Source organism: Athene noctua, chromosome 22 (assembly GCF_965140245.1).
Source record: "Athene noctua chromosome 22, bAthNoc1.hap1.1, whole genome shotgun sequence".
Classification (NCBI taxonomy): Eukaryota; Metazoa; Chordata; class Aves; order Strigiformes; family Strigidae; genus Athene; species Athene noctua.
In genome coordinates, this window is record NC_134058.1 from 1351033 (window position 1) to 1364772 (window position 13740).

A 13740-nucleotide genomic window follows, 5' to 3' on the forward strand; every position below is an offset into this window, starting at 1 on the left:
CACATGCACACAAGCCCTTTACAAAATGAATCAACTTTGAAAAACAGGAAAAGACGGGAAAAGACATCGCTTTGGCTCAAATTTCTAAATCTGAAATTTCCAGCAGATTACTATAAAATCTCGTCGTGAACTGCAGGCAAGATGAGAATTTACACTGTGAACGCTGGCTTGGATCTAAAATCCACAAAAAATAATAAAGAGTTGAAAATGAGATTTGCAATAGAAATACTGGTGTGCCATTAACACAAGTGCAGGACTGCCAGAGGGGATGGGATGGGGTGGGAGGGGATGGGGATGGGATGGGATGGGATGGGATGGGGATGGGATGGGATGGGATGGGATGGGATGGGATGGGGTGGGAGGGGATGGGATGGGATGGGATGGGATGGGAGGGGATGGGGATGGGATGGGATGGGATGGGATGGGGTGGGAGGGGATGGGATGGGATGGGATGGGATGGGGTGGGAGGGGATGGGATGGGATGGGATGGGGTGGGATGGGATGGGATGGGATGGGATGGGATGGGAGGGGATGGGGATGGGATGGGATGGGATGGGATGGGGTGGGAGGGGATGGGGATGGGATGGGATGGGATGGGATGCGGTGGGAGGGGATGGGATGGGATGGGATGAGGTGGGATGGGATGGGATGGGATGGGGTGGGATGGGATGGGATGGGATGGGAGGGGATGGGGATGGGATGGGATGGGATGGGATGGGATGGGATGGGGTGGGATGGGGTGGGATGGGATGGGATGGGATGGATGGGATGGGAGGGGATGGGGATGGGATGGGATGGGATGGGATGGGATGGGATGGGATGGGGTGGGATGGGATGGAATGGGATGGGATGGGATGGGATGAGGTGGGATGGGATGGGAGGGGATGGGATGGGATGGGATGGGATGGGATGGGAGGGGATGGGATGGGATGGGAGGGGATGGGATGGGATGAGGTGGGATGGGATGGGATGGGATAGGATAGGATGGGATGGGATGGGATGGGAGACTTGCATCTCTAACGTGGTAAGAAATGCCCAGGGGAGCCCCCTGCTCTGCCCAGCCCAGAAGCCTCAGCAGGGCTGCATGTCCCCCTCTTATCTGAGGACACTATGCAGGGTGTTCCCTGTTTTAGTCCCATGACCCCACAACTCCTCCCTTTATGTCGTTTGTTATCACCCAGAAGCATTTAATCTCTGCTTGTGGTTTGAGGGTGTTTTGTTGGTTGGGGTTGGTTTTTTTCTTTTAATGCCCCTTTCTCCCACAGGGCAGCTTCAAGGACGTTTGTAGGGTTGGTCTTTGCCTGAGCTTACGACACCACCAGTGGTGACAGCGAAAGCTGGGGACGGTATTGAGGGAGCACGTGTGAGCCTGCCCAATTTCCACTGCACTTGCCTCGCAGCCCTCCGGGACCCAGAGCCACTGTGAAAGGGACGATAGAGAGAATCCCCCTGCCTGCTCCTGCTGACACACCCATCTACGGGCTGGGTTCACACCATCCCAGTCCTCTCCGAACCTTCTGATCTACCTGTCTCCTCAGGTAGCACGTTCTAGAATTCACTTTTCACTACACAAAGCAGTACTTGCTTGTATTCAATTTAAATACTTTTTCTACAAGCTTCATCAAATGCTCCTACTGCAAGTATTACATTATTTCTCAGCGATTCCAAATTCCCTTTAGCCACTGCTTTCAGGATTTTGCACACTTCAACGGTATCTACTCCACACCTTCTCCTCTCCAAACTCAGCAAATCCAGATTTTCTAGTTCCTCCTCCAGGCACAGCAGCTCAGTCCTCTTGGAAATTCCAGTTGTCTCCCCCTATTCTTTCTCCACCTCTGCTCTACCTCTCCTCACACCAGAGCTGCAAGGCAGAGGCACACCCCAGTCTCTACAGCAGCATATGATGTCCTCTGTCTTCTTCTCAACATCCTTCCTAGTAAGCCCAGCGTGCTGTTGACTTTTTTATTTGGCTGCCACCACACACTGAGCCCGTGATTTCAGAGATCCGTCAGCGGGGGCTGCACGCTCTCTTCCCCGCATTCTGTCTGCCAGTTTGAAGTTCAGCATTGCAGAGACACAGCTCAGGTTATTCTTCCCCGGATACACGAAATCAGATGCCCTTACCTTTATCTAAATGAAAGTTAACCTGCAGTCGGTTTTGCCCGTTCACTTAAGTTTTGGGGGGTTACTGACATTTCAGTCAGCACCATCCTTGATGCTTAACTTCTGTCTGTAAAGTCCTGCTAGCCCACTTAGCAGCAAAACCCAATTTCTGCTCCAAAGAACATAGACAACTTGACAAGAATATGAACTTCTTGGCTTTTTTTTTTTTTTTTTTTAAATCAAGCTTGTATGCTTATTAAAACCTAAGCACAGCTGCAGTGGACTAGAAGAAATTAAGCTTCTTTCTGTCCATTTCCCAGGAAACTGGACAAGAGCCAAAAATAATCTGTCCTGTTTAAAGTATCTGCATTTTGCCTCAACAACTCTCCAGAAAAGCAGCCGTTTTATCTCCCTTCCACACTGCCAAAATTCATTTTGGAGATGATATAAGCACTTACAAATAGTAAAAGTTACTTAATTTCTGTAAATCAGTACTTAGAACAGCAGTATTTAAGAGATGAGATGGACACACCTTTTGTTTGAATGCAAGTAAATGTACAACAAAGTGCAAACTTGGTAACAGTGCGATACTTCTGCATTATTAAGTGCTCTCAATAAGAGATTAAACAAAACCACCAAGAGCAAAAAAAAAAGATTGCATCAACCCTAAAAATCCTACGACCTCCGTATCACTAGCCAAAAGACTGCCACGGCACAAATACGGGTTAGCAACACAGAAGATACAAAGAAATCGCAGCCTGAACTTTCACCCAAATATCTAAATTAAATCAGAAATCTTCCAAAGGTTTAGAAAAGTCTGAGTGTTTGTTATAATCACAGGCCACTGCATTTCCAGGGCTTTTACTACTCCGAAAGGAAAATATCACTTATGGCAGGAGGCTTTATGGGCACGCGTGGTCACAGGAGGACTGGAAGTCTCACAGCCGAAATGCCAGGCTTGCCCGGTGAACAGGCTGAACTCCCCATTACCTTACGGGAATTTCAAAACATCGGTCTTTTATCTGCACCCGGTCTCTAAACATCTCGTGGCTGATGTTCCCCACTGCCTGACACTGCAGGACGGATCGCACAAGCTGGCTCTTCAGGATGTTTTTGCCACTTGACAGCTCTCACCCCCCCACACCTGCAAGCCCATCCTTTGCTTCTTCCTTCTTTTGCACCAAAAGCTGAAATGTTCCGAAACACTCAAATATATCAAAAGTGCAAATAATCTACCAAAGGTGCAGAATCTGCTTGCATCGAATCGTTCTCTGTGGACATTTCTGCCTCGTGGCAGGACCCAGCGGCCCCTCTCCACTCTCCGCTGCCCAGGGAGGGTCCCCAGCTGCCTCCGTGCCCCGGCCCCCTCCTCGACTGGTGGCAGAAGATACACAGGCGCTAACGCAGCACTAGTAATAATCACCACTACCAATATCAAAGGCCAAGTCACTGGACCTGTATTTAATTCTTCCCTTGCAAAAGCTTTCAAGTCAACTCAATTAAAGTAATCCACCACAATGATTCGAGTTTTACAGACAAGGATTTCCACACACACACACACACACACACACACACACCCCCTTCCTCAACTGAGCAGCTTGTGATTCAACAGTAATGTTTCAAAGTTGTTAAACAACCCTTTCTTTCATTACATAAAAGATGAAGAAAGCTAAAAGGTATAAGCACTAAAAAGATATCTGATGTCTTACAGTATTTTGGGTGGAATTACCCAATTCCACTAAAGCTAACAGCTGCCTATGGTGTACAGACATGATATTCACCCAAACTAGAGCTGACAACTCTCCCGTCCTTCACGAGCCAGGTATTTATTTCCCTCCTCACAGCAAGTCCTCTGGACTATGGCTGTTGTCAGCTAAAAGTGGATCTTTTCTTTCACATCGGGCTCTTTGACACTCGTCAAGCTCACTTGAAAAAAATTTCCACTCTTGCAGCATTGAAATCACGCTCCCAATCAAACATTTGCTGGTCTGCTGCGCAAAAATACTTTTAGTAAGTACATAGGTAGGTATGCCGGTTTTTAAAATTTGCTTTAAATCAATCAGTTGGATTTAAATTTGCAATGTAACAGTTCTGGAAAAGCCGGAGCCCGTCTGGCTGTGAGCAGTTTTGAGCAGAGGCTGTGCCTGCTCCCGGCGCCCCTCGGGGCCAGCCTGGCCTCCCCGCGCCGAGCCCTGCGGGTGAGGGCCGGCAGAGCCCGGGGGAATCGCTCACAGCTCAGACCTACCACTTTCTGACTTTGAGACAGAAGGTTTAGCCAGTTCCCCACATCGCTCTCCTTTTCCAAACATTTGGCTTTGGTGATTTCCCCCCGCCCCTTCCCTTTCCCTTACTCCAAGTTTAAGGCAGTTCACCACTTACGGTCATTTACAGCTTACATCTCAGTAAATCCAGAAGGTGTCTGATGAAAAAGAGGGACTAGCCAAGCATCTTAATCCCCCTGTTCATTCATGCTCTCTGTAATGTTCTTTCAGGCCTCTGCTGAGAGACTAGGCTGAAATGAAGGCTGATAAATTAGTCTGGAGGGAAACAAGGCAGATTCTGCTTGTAAAAGGTCATTCCAACTTTGTTCTGGGTGAGGGTTTATCTTGACTGCAGCTGCGACAGACAATGGCCGGGGCCTAAACGGCAGAAATCCTAGCTCTGCTCATGAAATTACTGTGCTGATAAGGTAGAATGGACTTCAGCGAGATCTAAATGGGAAAAGGGAGGTGGGGGACAAGGGTGAAATGTAGGTATTTTTGAACATGATTGAACAGGGATGGCACAATAAGATGTACAATTGAAGCAAAGACTTGCCCGGGCATTATCGGAAAGTGAAGAAACACACTGCTCGCTAATCAGATCAAAAGGAAGAAAATACCCACCTGTGCGTGCCGAACCAACTGCCTCCGTACAAACGCAGACACGAGTGGGCTGAGTGCTGCTGCACTTTCTATACCAGAGAGGTTATGAAATACGTTAAACGCAAAGTTAATTCTTCAAAAAAATCAGGGCTTCTGAACTCCTGTATCGTTTGCTACACGCTACACTGCGGCCAGGACACTCTGGAGATTTACTTCACCAGCAAAACGAGTTGCCAAGAGCAGCCTAAATAAGCCTCGCTAGAAGGGGGGTGCACCAGCAGGACACCTGGGTGAGAAGACTCTTCAGTGAAAAGCACTTTTTTTTTTTTTTTTTTTTTTTTTTAAAGCACATTTTGTGCATTTCTGGGGCAAAGAGAGGAAGTGATGGCAAGTTCTGACGAACCGCTCTCTAGTCACTGCGTCCCGAGGTGTGCACAGATTGGCTTTCCCGGGAGGGCGATGCCTCTCCTTTATTTACACACCCCACTTGAATGTGCACGTCTCTGATCAGCACAAACACAGCCAGTGGTCACAGCGCGCTGCTCCCAGTCTGGAACCCGATTACACTAACCAGCTTCCACTCAGGGCTCTGCCTCAGAGGATCCTGGTGTCTGTTTGTTTTCTGAGAGGACAGGGAGAACCAGGAAATGAAGAGAGAGATGCACAAACGAGCCGAGGTTTTACACAGACGCTTGACAAAGCAGCTGGCCTTAGTCACAGCTTGAGAAACGAAGGACACGATTAGTAATAAAATTTCCAAAGACACCCCTATGCGTGGAAATGCTCCATCCACTGCGACGGGCCAACTGGCCACCTCCTCTGACCGCCAGACCTCCTCCTGCAGACGTGCTTATTCCATTCATGTTTCTAAATGTGACTCAAAGTTCGCTTCACACCTTCCTTGGATGAACAGCCCGTTCAGCTTTCAGCAGGACTGTTCGTTTTGCACAGGTCCCAGCACTTCACTGTGATGAAATACACCACGAGAGGAGAGGATGAATAATTAGATGATACGTTAACAAGCAAAGAACAAAGACCCACCTATGCTTCACTACTTCAGAAAGAGTGATAGACCCAACTTTTCATTTTCAACTCTACATACAACAACATAACTCCCTTCCAGTTCCAGAGCCAAATACGAAGCGACTGAAGTGCCAAAATGTGTGAAGTGCTAAATCCCACAAAGTAAGAGTTGCTACATTTAGCAGTTCTCCAAATCTGCGGTGCTGCTCCATATTTGCTATGGGAAGAGGACGACAGTGCCAAATTATGCAGAGAATGTGCTCTCCCCATTCTCTAAAAGTAATTAACATAACATTTTACACTGGAAAATTCACTGTTGTTACTTCTCGGATCTTACAGATTGAGGTAAAGATATTTCATTTAAAACCTTCAGACTTCATGATTAACCAAGAACTCGGATGAGGTTCACTGAAAGATCTGCTCATGTCACCAACCTCTGGAGTCTAAACACAGCTCTAAGTATTTAAGCCTTGACTCAAAGTTGAGTAAAGACTTTCTCTAAGGTCTTAGCACAAGGATACTGGAACTCAGGGGCTGAGGATAAGAAACACGGGAAAAGGACCCCGGAAAATAACTGGGTGAACATCTAAAACGTTCAGCTGGTCAGGGACCTCACACGGCACGGGACAGTGCAAGTGAGGTGTGAGTAGCCCACCTGTGAGTAGGAACGGTGCAGCAGCTCAGACCTCGGCAGGCAGCTCTCAAGGTCACTGGAGGACTTGGGTACGTTCCTGCATCGCCAGCGTGGGCTGGAGTCCTCGATGCGGCGCTACCACACGCCCATCACCGACCACGGAGTAGCCAAACAGCAAAGCCAGCCCTGACCGCCACGGGGAAGGCGCCGAAGAACTGCGGAGTAACCCTGCATTGCTCCCACCGTCTGAAATCGCAACCGAGGGAGTCCACGGGGTGATGCCTCCTTCAAAGTCCATGTATATTTATGGCTTAACTCTAACTTATTGATCATTCCCTTTACAAAAGCCTACTGTGTTCCAACGCTCCATCAGCCAGGCTTTTCTGGGAACGGACAAAATAAAGGTTGGATTTCTATGTAGGTTAACATTCCAGAGGAAGAAGCAGTGCCCTGTATTCTGCAAGGCTTTTGACAACGAAAAGAGCTATTTTTCAAACCCTGTGGTCACCACTGAGCTTTTCGTGGGATTTTCTTTTCCTCCTTTCTTTCTTTTTTTTTTTTTTTTTTTTTTAAGTGTGGATGATAAAATACTGTTTCAGAAGCTGGTATTCATGGATGTCTCTCGAAGACGAAAAGAAAATATTTATTTCCTTTTTCTGCTTGTGAATCAGAACGTTCTATTTAAAGAAAGTGCCCTCTGCAGGATTGCTCATGAGTTATTACCCCTTATGGAAATAAAGGAGAAATATCAGGAGGTATTCTTAGTCATTCCCTTCCCCTGTCTCTTCTTTTTTTTCTTAATTCCTTATATACCCATGTTTTAGAGACATGCCTAAGATAGAGCAGGATATCTTGGCATTCTTGGGCCTAAAAAAGACTTACTCTTTTAACCCTGACATTGAAGCATTTGGTGAAACATCAAAAAATGGTACGAATTTCAGTCATTTCACTTGGATGTCATAAGGTGCATTTTTTCATTTTTATCCAGGGTTGAAATTAATAAATTAACACACCCTCCCGATATATTTCGTTGTAGAGAATGGAATTTTTTTGCCTTTGATACAATAAGCAACACCATAAAACCCCCCCCCAGCCCTCCCCACTTTTTCTTTGTTGCTTCTTTTTCTGACTCAGAAGCCAGCAGCATGTGCCTGCTGGCAAGTGTTTAATACCAGGCATAGGAAACAGTCTTATCAATTGACAGGACCTGGATGCTGACTCTTCCTCTTCCTCATGGTGGTCTCCTAACACCAGAACCAAGGCCATATACTGTGGGGAAAACTGAAGTGTTGCCATTCCAGTGGTTCTCTGGAAGAGAGACAGCACCCAGTACGTACAAAGTTGAACAACTTCATTAGCCCAAGATCGCACGGTATTTAGAATATTTGGAGTTCAATAAGTTATTTTTCCTCCCTGAGATTATTTTTTTTTTCACTTAAGTGCCAGGTTTCAGTCTAAAGCAAAAGTTTCTCTGCAGTTTTATAATGCATGCACATTATACATTCTACCTACGGATGCCTATTAGCAACTACTAGTGGCTAAAGGCATCTCTGGGAATTCCCAGAGTGCTCTTGTGTGCTGTTTACCTTATGAACTCATAGACTCTTTCTTTTTCAGGATTATTCTAGCCAAACAAAACTTTGAGAAATTGTGAAGTAACCTTGCATGGGCAATGTTTCCTGCGTAGGTAACGCTCTCCATCTAGGGAATGGCCATGCACACCATTCTTCAGCAATTTCCAAGGCTGCTCATTCCCTGCAAGAGCATTAGACGTGGTTTTGAAAACGGCAATTCATAAGCTCTTTTTCCCTGAGCGATAGAAGCCGTTATAGTTACATTATTCTCAAGCCAAAGGGAAAGGCAGAGGCCAGAGAAAATGAATGAATCAGAAGACACATGAAGAAAAACTACAAGGAAATGTCATCACATCCTTTCAGTCTCCAAGTTGAAAGAACGTTAGCAAGAGATGAGTGCAAACAGGTTTTGGGATTTCTTTACTCAGTTGAAGGACTCACGCTTCTTTTAGCATCTTTTGTTAAGAAACAGGACAGACAAGAACATGCTGCTTTAACAAACTCTATCAGCTTTTAAAGTGAAATGAGGGAGTTTGGGCTCTACGTGCTTTTAACTGGGAAGCGTGACAAAACCATTGCAGTTAGAAGAATGCTTAGAGCCTCCTTCCTATTTTAATATTTTTAAGACTCAAGGAAATAAAATATAACTCTACTCTCCGCAATCAAGGCCTGTCATGTGAAGTAAATTTTCCTTGGCATTTATGAGTATTTTAAAAAAGCAAACAAACAAACAAAATTAACAACAAAAAAAACCACCTCCCCTCACCAAAATTTAAATATTCTGTTTTGTGGGAACGGGGAAGTTGAGCTGCTATGAATCACTGACACTATAAAGCATGTTCAAAAAACAGCAGAGTTTTCCACTGGCGCAGATGGGAAGCCAAGAATGCCTGCTGCATCCTTAGCTGCCGGCTCTTATTTTTTCCACAGTTATTTGTCTTTCACGGGACAGCTTCTATCTTCGCCCTAAAGTATTAAATGAAAGCACTTATTTTTCATATGCAAAGAAGAAGCCTGCCTCTTTAGTGTAGGAGCAGTCTCTTGTGTTTCAGCAAATAATCTCTCTTAAAATCTAAATGAAAACAAAGGAACTAATAACTATATTAATGGTATTTTCCCTGTGAAACAAACTGAGCTAAAAGCATATCTGATTGCTTCCAAATTCCCCAGAATTCAGTTGCTAAATTTCCCTCCAGGATGTGATTCCCATTCTTCTCTCAATTAGCAGAATAAACAGTGCTATGATAAATATCATTATTTACTCAAAGTGATCAAAATCATTACGTGATTTTTTTTAATATTTTTTTTTTAGGTCCCAGAGGCAATAAAGTGAAAACACGCTGTGATTTATTTGGGGTACTCTGAATGGTATGTTCTGTGTCAGCAGGCAAGGAAGTAATAGGATCAGGAGAGCAGAGCAGAAATGCAATCACGTCACACTAAATAATCACAAGGCTTTTAGTTTGGGTGGTGTCTTTTCAGGAAAAAAAAGGTAGATAAACATGATCAGCACAGGAGAGTCAGGGAATGAGGCACCGAGGGAGAACACCGAGCACACCATCCTATACCAGCACTTACTGAATCATCTCTGGGAGGAGGTGGGGGCCGGAAGCCCGACACATCTCATTTATTTTTATGAAATGAGCATGAATCACTCACTGCCATCCCATGTTAAAAAAAAGAACAACCTTGAATAATAGGTGTGGTTTAATTTAAAGAGTATTTTTAAAAACGTATTCCACAAAGCAAATGTTGGAGGAGAAACATAAAGAAACAAGATAGTAAAGACTTGTTGGAGATCAAGTCGGACGTGTGTTCCCCCCATCTTAACCCAGTCCCTCCTGCCTGGCTAAAAGGAAAAGCATCTGTAAAAAATAATAATAATAAAAAAAAAAAGACCTATCTTTTTTTCTACAGATGGGAAGTAAGACACGGCATTCTGTATTCCCTGTGATGTTTTAGGCTGTTAGGGGACATAATGAGGGCTGCTGAAAGTTTCAGCAAATAGGATTCTTCCGTTACCTCCTGGAGCTAGATGTTTTCCGCCAGAGCCAGGTCTGGATCAAACAGGTTAATAAAAAAAAAAGAGCTGGCCCCCACCTCCAAACAGGAGCCCACGCTTCTTGAGGACTCTGAAGAAATACAGTTAACTCTTCTGTTTCATTTTCATTTCCACAAATTCGGCCCTAGTGAAGTTTGAAAGGATAAAGCTATTCCTGCGGCGTGAATGCCTTAGGGAGGAGAGAGATCCATTTTCAAATCAAAGCCCTTAACAGCACATTCTCCAGCCCCCCCCCCCCCAATGGATTTCTTTAATTACAGAGATCAGAAAAACAGATCTTAATTGTGAAGTACAAACTGTCTGCATTTGTAAATCTGTATTGTATTTTCTCCTGAATTAGCATGCTTAAGCTTTACCTAAACAAACCCAGGGACAGCAATAAAGCCATGCCTTCCTGCACACCTACACATAGAGCGCCTACTTCAACCCCTCCACCACTGCTTCATCCCTCCTGCCACCCACAGCGACTGGGGCCCATCACAGACGGGCACAACTCCAGAGATATTAAGAAATTTGCATACAGACCATGTTCAGAAGCCAGATACACATTTTTAAGCACAACGGTGCGTCCTATGCAACATAAACCAGAGTTTCTAGCGAAACTGCGATGTTGCTAATGAATGCCCACTCCAGAAGAAAGCATTCTTAGATACTCCCACTTCTAGGGGCACTCTTCGTTTAGTCAAAGCCTGACAACAAATTTCCTGTGATGAAGGGCAAGATGGTTTTGTGCAAAAAGCAGAAACACTATTAAAATTAACTAATGACTACTAAACCCAAATAAAACCCAGGAGCAGCAGCTTATCAAGAGTATAAACCGTAATGAACCACAGGAAATGAACTGAGAAAGATGACTAGAGAAGAAGGTTGGGTGTGAAGAGCAGGTATCTTTCCTGAAGTAAAAATACTAAGATAACTAATAAAAAAGGCAATTCAAGCATAGTAATAATACCTCAATTCGCCGACAACAAGGAGTTACATGTAAGAAGTCTTACGCCATTCGACTTTCAAGTCGCTGCAAGTCAAAGCTACAAGTCACAGTGAAGTATGGTCAAAAAATAATGTCAGACTGCATAAGAAACACTTCTCATGCTACACCACAAAAACTAGATTTATGACATTCATCACTACTGTAAGAAACAACATACGGAGGGAAAAGTCTAGTCAACAAGTTGCAGGGTGAAAAAAGACTCCCCTTTTCTTTTTTTCTCTTGCTGCCAATTGTCTGCCTACTCAATTTTATGAACAGAGGATGGAAGCATATGCCAAGTTACAATTTCCTCGCACAAGAGATGTCACGTAAAGCCGCCTAGAACTCCTCTTTAAGGCTTTTCCAACCTTACACTCAAAGGAAACAGCTCAGAAACCAACAGACAGGCACCGAGTATTTATTGCATGAACTGTTCAGCACGTGAAGGCGTTTGTGTATGTTGTTCCCACGTGAAGTGACAAAGGTACCGAGTGAACCCAGTCGGGTTTCTGAAGTGCCTTTAGACATAGTGGGAAGTGGGAAACTTCAAGAGGCATCTGCAAGTACAAGCAAGGTTAAAGGAGACAGTGTTTGAGGACATCTTATGGAGGACAAATAGTCCTTCCTTTCAGGTATGAAACGTACCTGCCAAATCAGAGAACAAAAGAACGCCGCTGAAATGTGAGAAGTACCCAGAGAAAGAAAGTTTGCCCATTACACTACTAAAAAGAAAAGGTATCACAAAGTCAACGCAGCCTGAAGTTCATAGATACGGCTTGTATCGGGCCTGGCATTCAGTGCAGAATGGATATAGAGAACATTTCTTAAAAACATGAATGGAAGTACAAACTTTTATCAGAAATATAAAACACAAGGACAACGTTTTGCCAAGGTCACAGAAAAAAGGTTTGCATACTCAAATTTGATCGGATTTCTAGCAGCAAAGGAGGATAGCACTTCGTTCCAAAAACGTCACTGTCTTAAAAAAAAACAAACCAACCAACCAATAACAAACCAACAAATGCCACCTATAAATAGTAGGTTCAGAAAAAGAGAATTCACCTTTCTGTAGGAGCCACTTCCACATTGCAGCCTACAAGTAATCAGTATTGCATATAACTAGGGGAAAGTTGTACACAGTTTCAGAGAGCCCTTAAAGTGATCAGTTCACCAGGTAATCTCGAGCTCCCTCCTACCCACGGCCTCTATGAACGAGTATTTCCAGTACATTAACAGGGATTTATTTTTTTTCCCCAAAAAAAGAAAAGAAGCTAAAACAAAGATGAACCTCTAAGGAATGTCATGGGCGGGGGGAGAGGGAATCAAAACTCTCCGTTGAATTTCCCTTCTTCCCCTGCGTTAGGAAAGAGAGAAAAGGAAATTCTCAACTCAGTCATTCAACTAAACTCTTGATTTTAGCTCTTCAGACATTTCCTACTGCAGAATGACAAGACATGAAGGAGTTTTTGTTTTTATAACAAGTGTTTTCTTTGTTTTTCCTGCACTTTGGACACATTGAAGAAGTAAACAGAAATATCTGGATGTGCTTCTTCGGGCTTCACAGAATCCAACTGTTCAGTGATTTTTCAAGAGTTCACAATCAAGAGTGTAAATATAATCAGACACAGTTTAAAATGTTAATGCTTAAGTTTGGCCTTTTGGACTTTGTTTTCTAAGAAAACAGGGCTTCTGTGATTGCACTGTTGGCTTGCCCGCTTGGTTAGGTCTTACAGCTTTACCCCACCTCTGTACTCCAAGGGCTTCTATACCACAGCTTCACACCAGGCCGATGGAGAGAACAGGCCAAGGGACTGCTTCACCCAGGGGAAAAGGGGGGTGAAATTCAGCTTCCACCTATTTTGAGGGACAGGGCTAGCCTATCACACAGCCAGCCACAGCCCTCCGAACCAGCTGCCCCAGATGCAGCCTCTTCCTCAGACAAAAGCCAGCAGATCCGATGTGCAGCGGGGGTTTGCCGTGTTGGGGCTACGACAGAGAAGCAATTATAGATTCGATAATGGACAGTGGGTGCACTGGGATAGGACTGTGGACACAGAGCATAAATCCTAGGCTACGTTTCACCGTTCACAGAACCTACTATAATTTACGATAATTCTTAGGGGTATAGAGATTTTCAAATCAAGCATATAGGAGCAGAAGAGACTAAGACGATTTCTGCGACAATCCCAGAAAATCAGGGAGAAAGGAATTCTGGAACAGTGATGGCTTTCCTCTTGAAGATCGGGGTTTTTTTGTTGTTTAGCTCTTAGGGAAAAATGACTTTCACATTTCTTTATCTTTGCTGCAGAACAAGAACTCAAGAACATCTAGGGTGTTAATGGGTACACGTTATTTTTCTCTGCCCAGTTAATAACGCCTGCACAGCTAACATGGGCTGGAAGTCAAAGGTAACACACCCAACTACAAAACATGATGCGACTAATCACATTTCTTCCATTGTGACAAGTTCAGAACACAATTTGAAAATGACAAGCACTTTAAGAAGTGAC

At 44.4% G+C, this 13740-nt stretch overlaps 1 protein-coding gene across 1 annotated transcript in view; it reads right to left on the reverse strand.

Moving 5' to 3' along the window:
• The window catches only part of PRDM16 (PR/SET domain 16), a 341589-nt gene that overhangs the window by 201733 nt on the left and 126116 nt on the right, over window positions 1-13740 (reverse strand). The gene's annotated exons all lie outside the window — the stretch shown is intronic.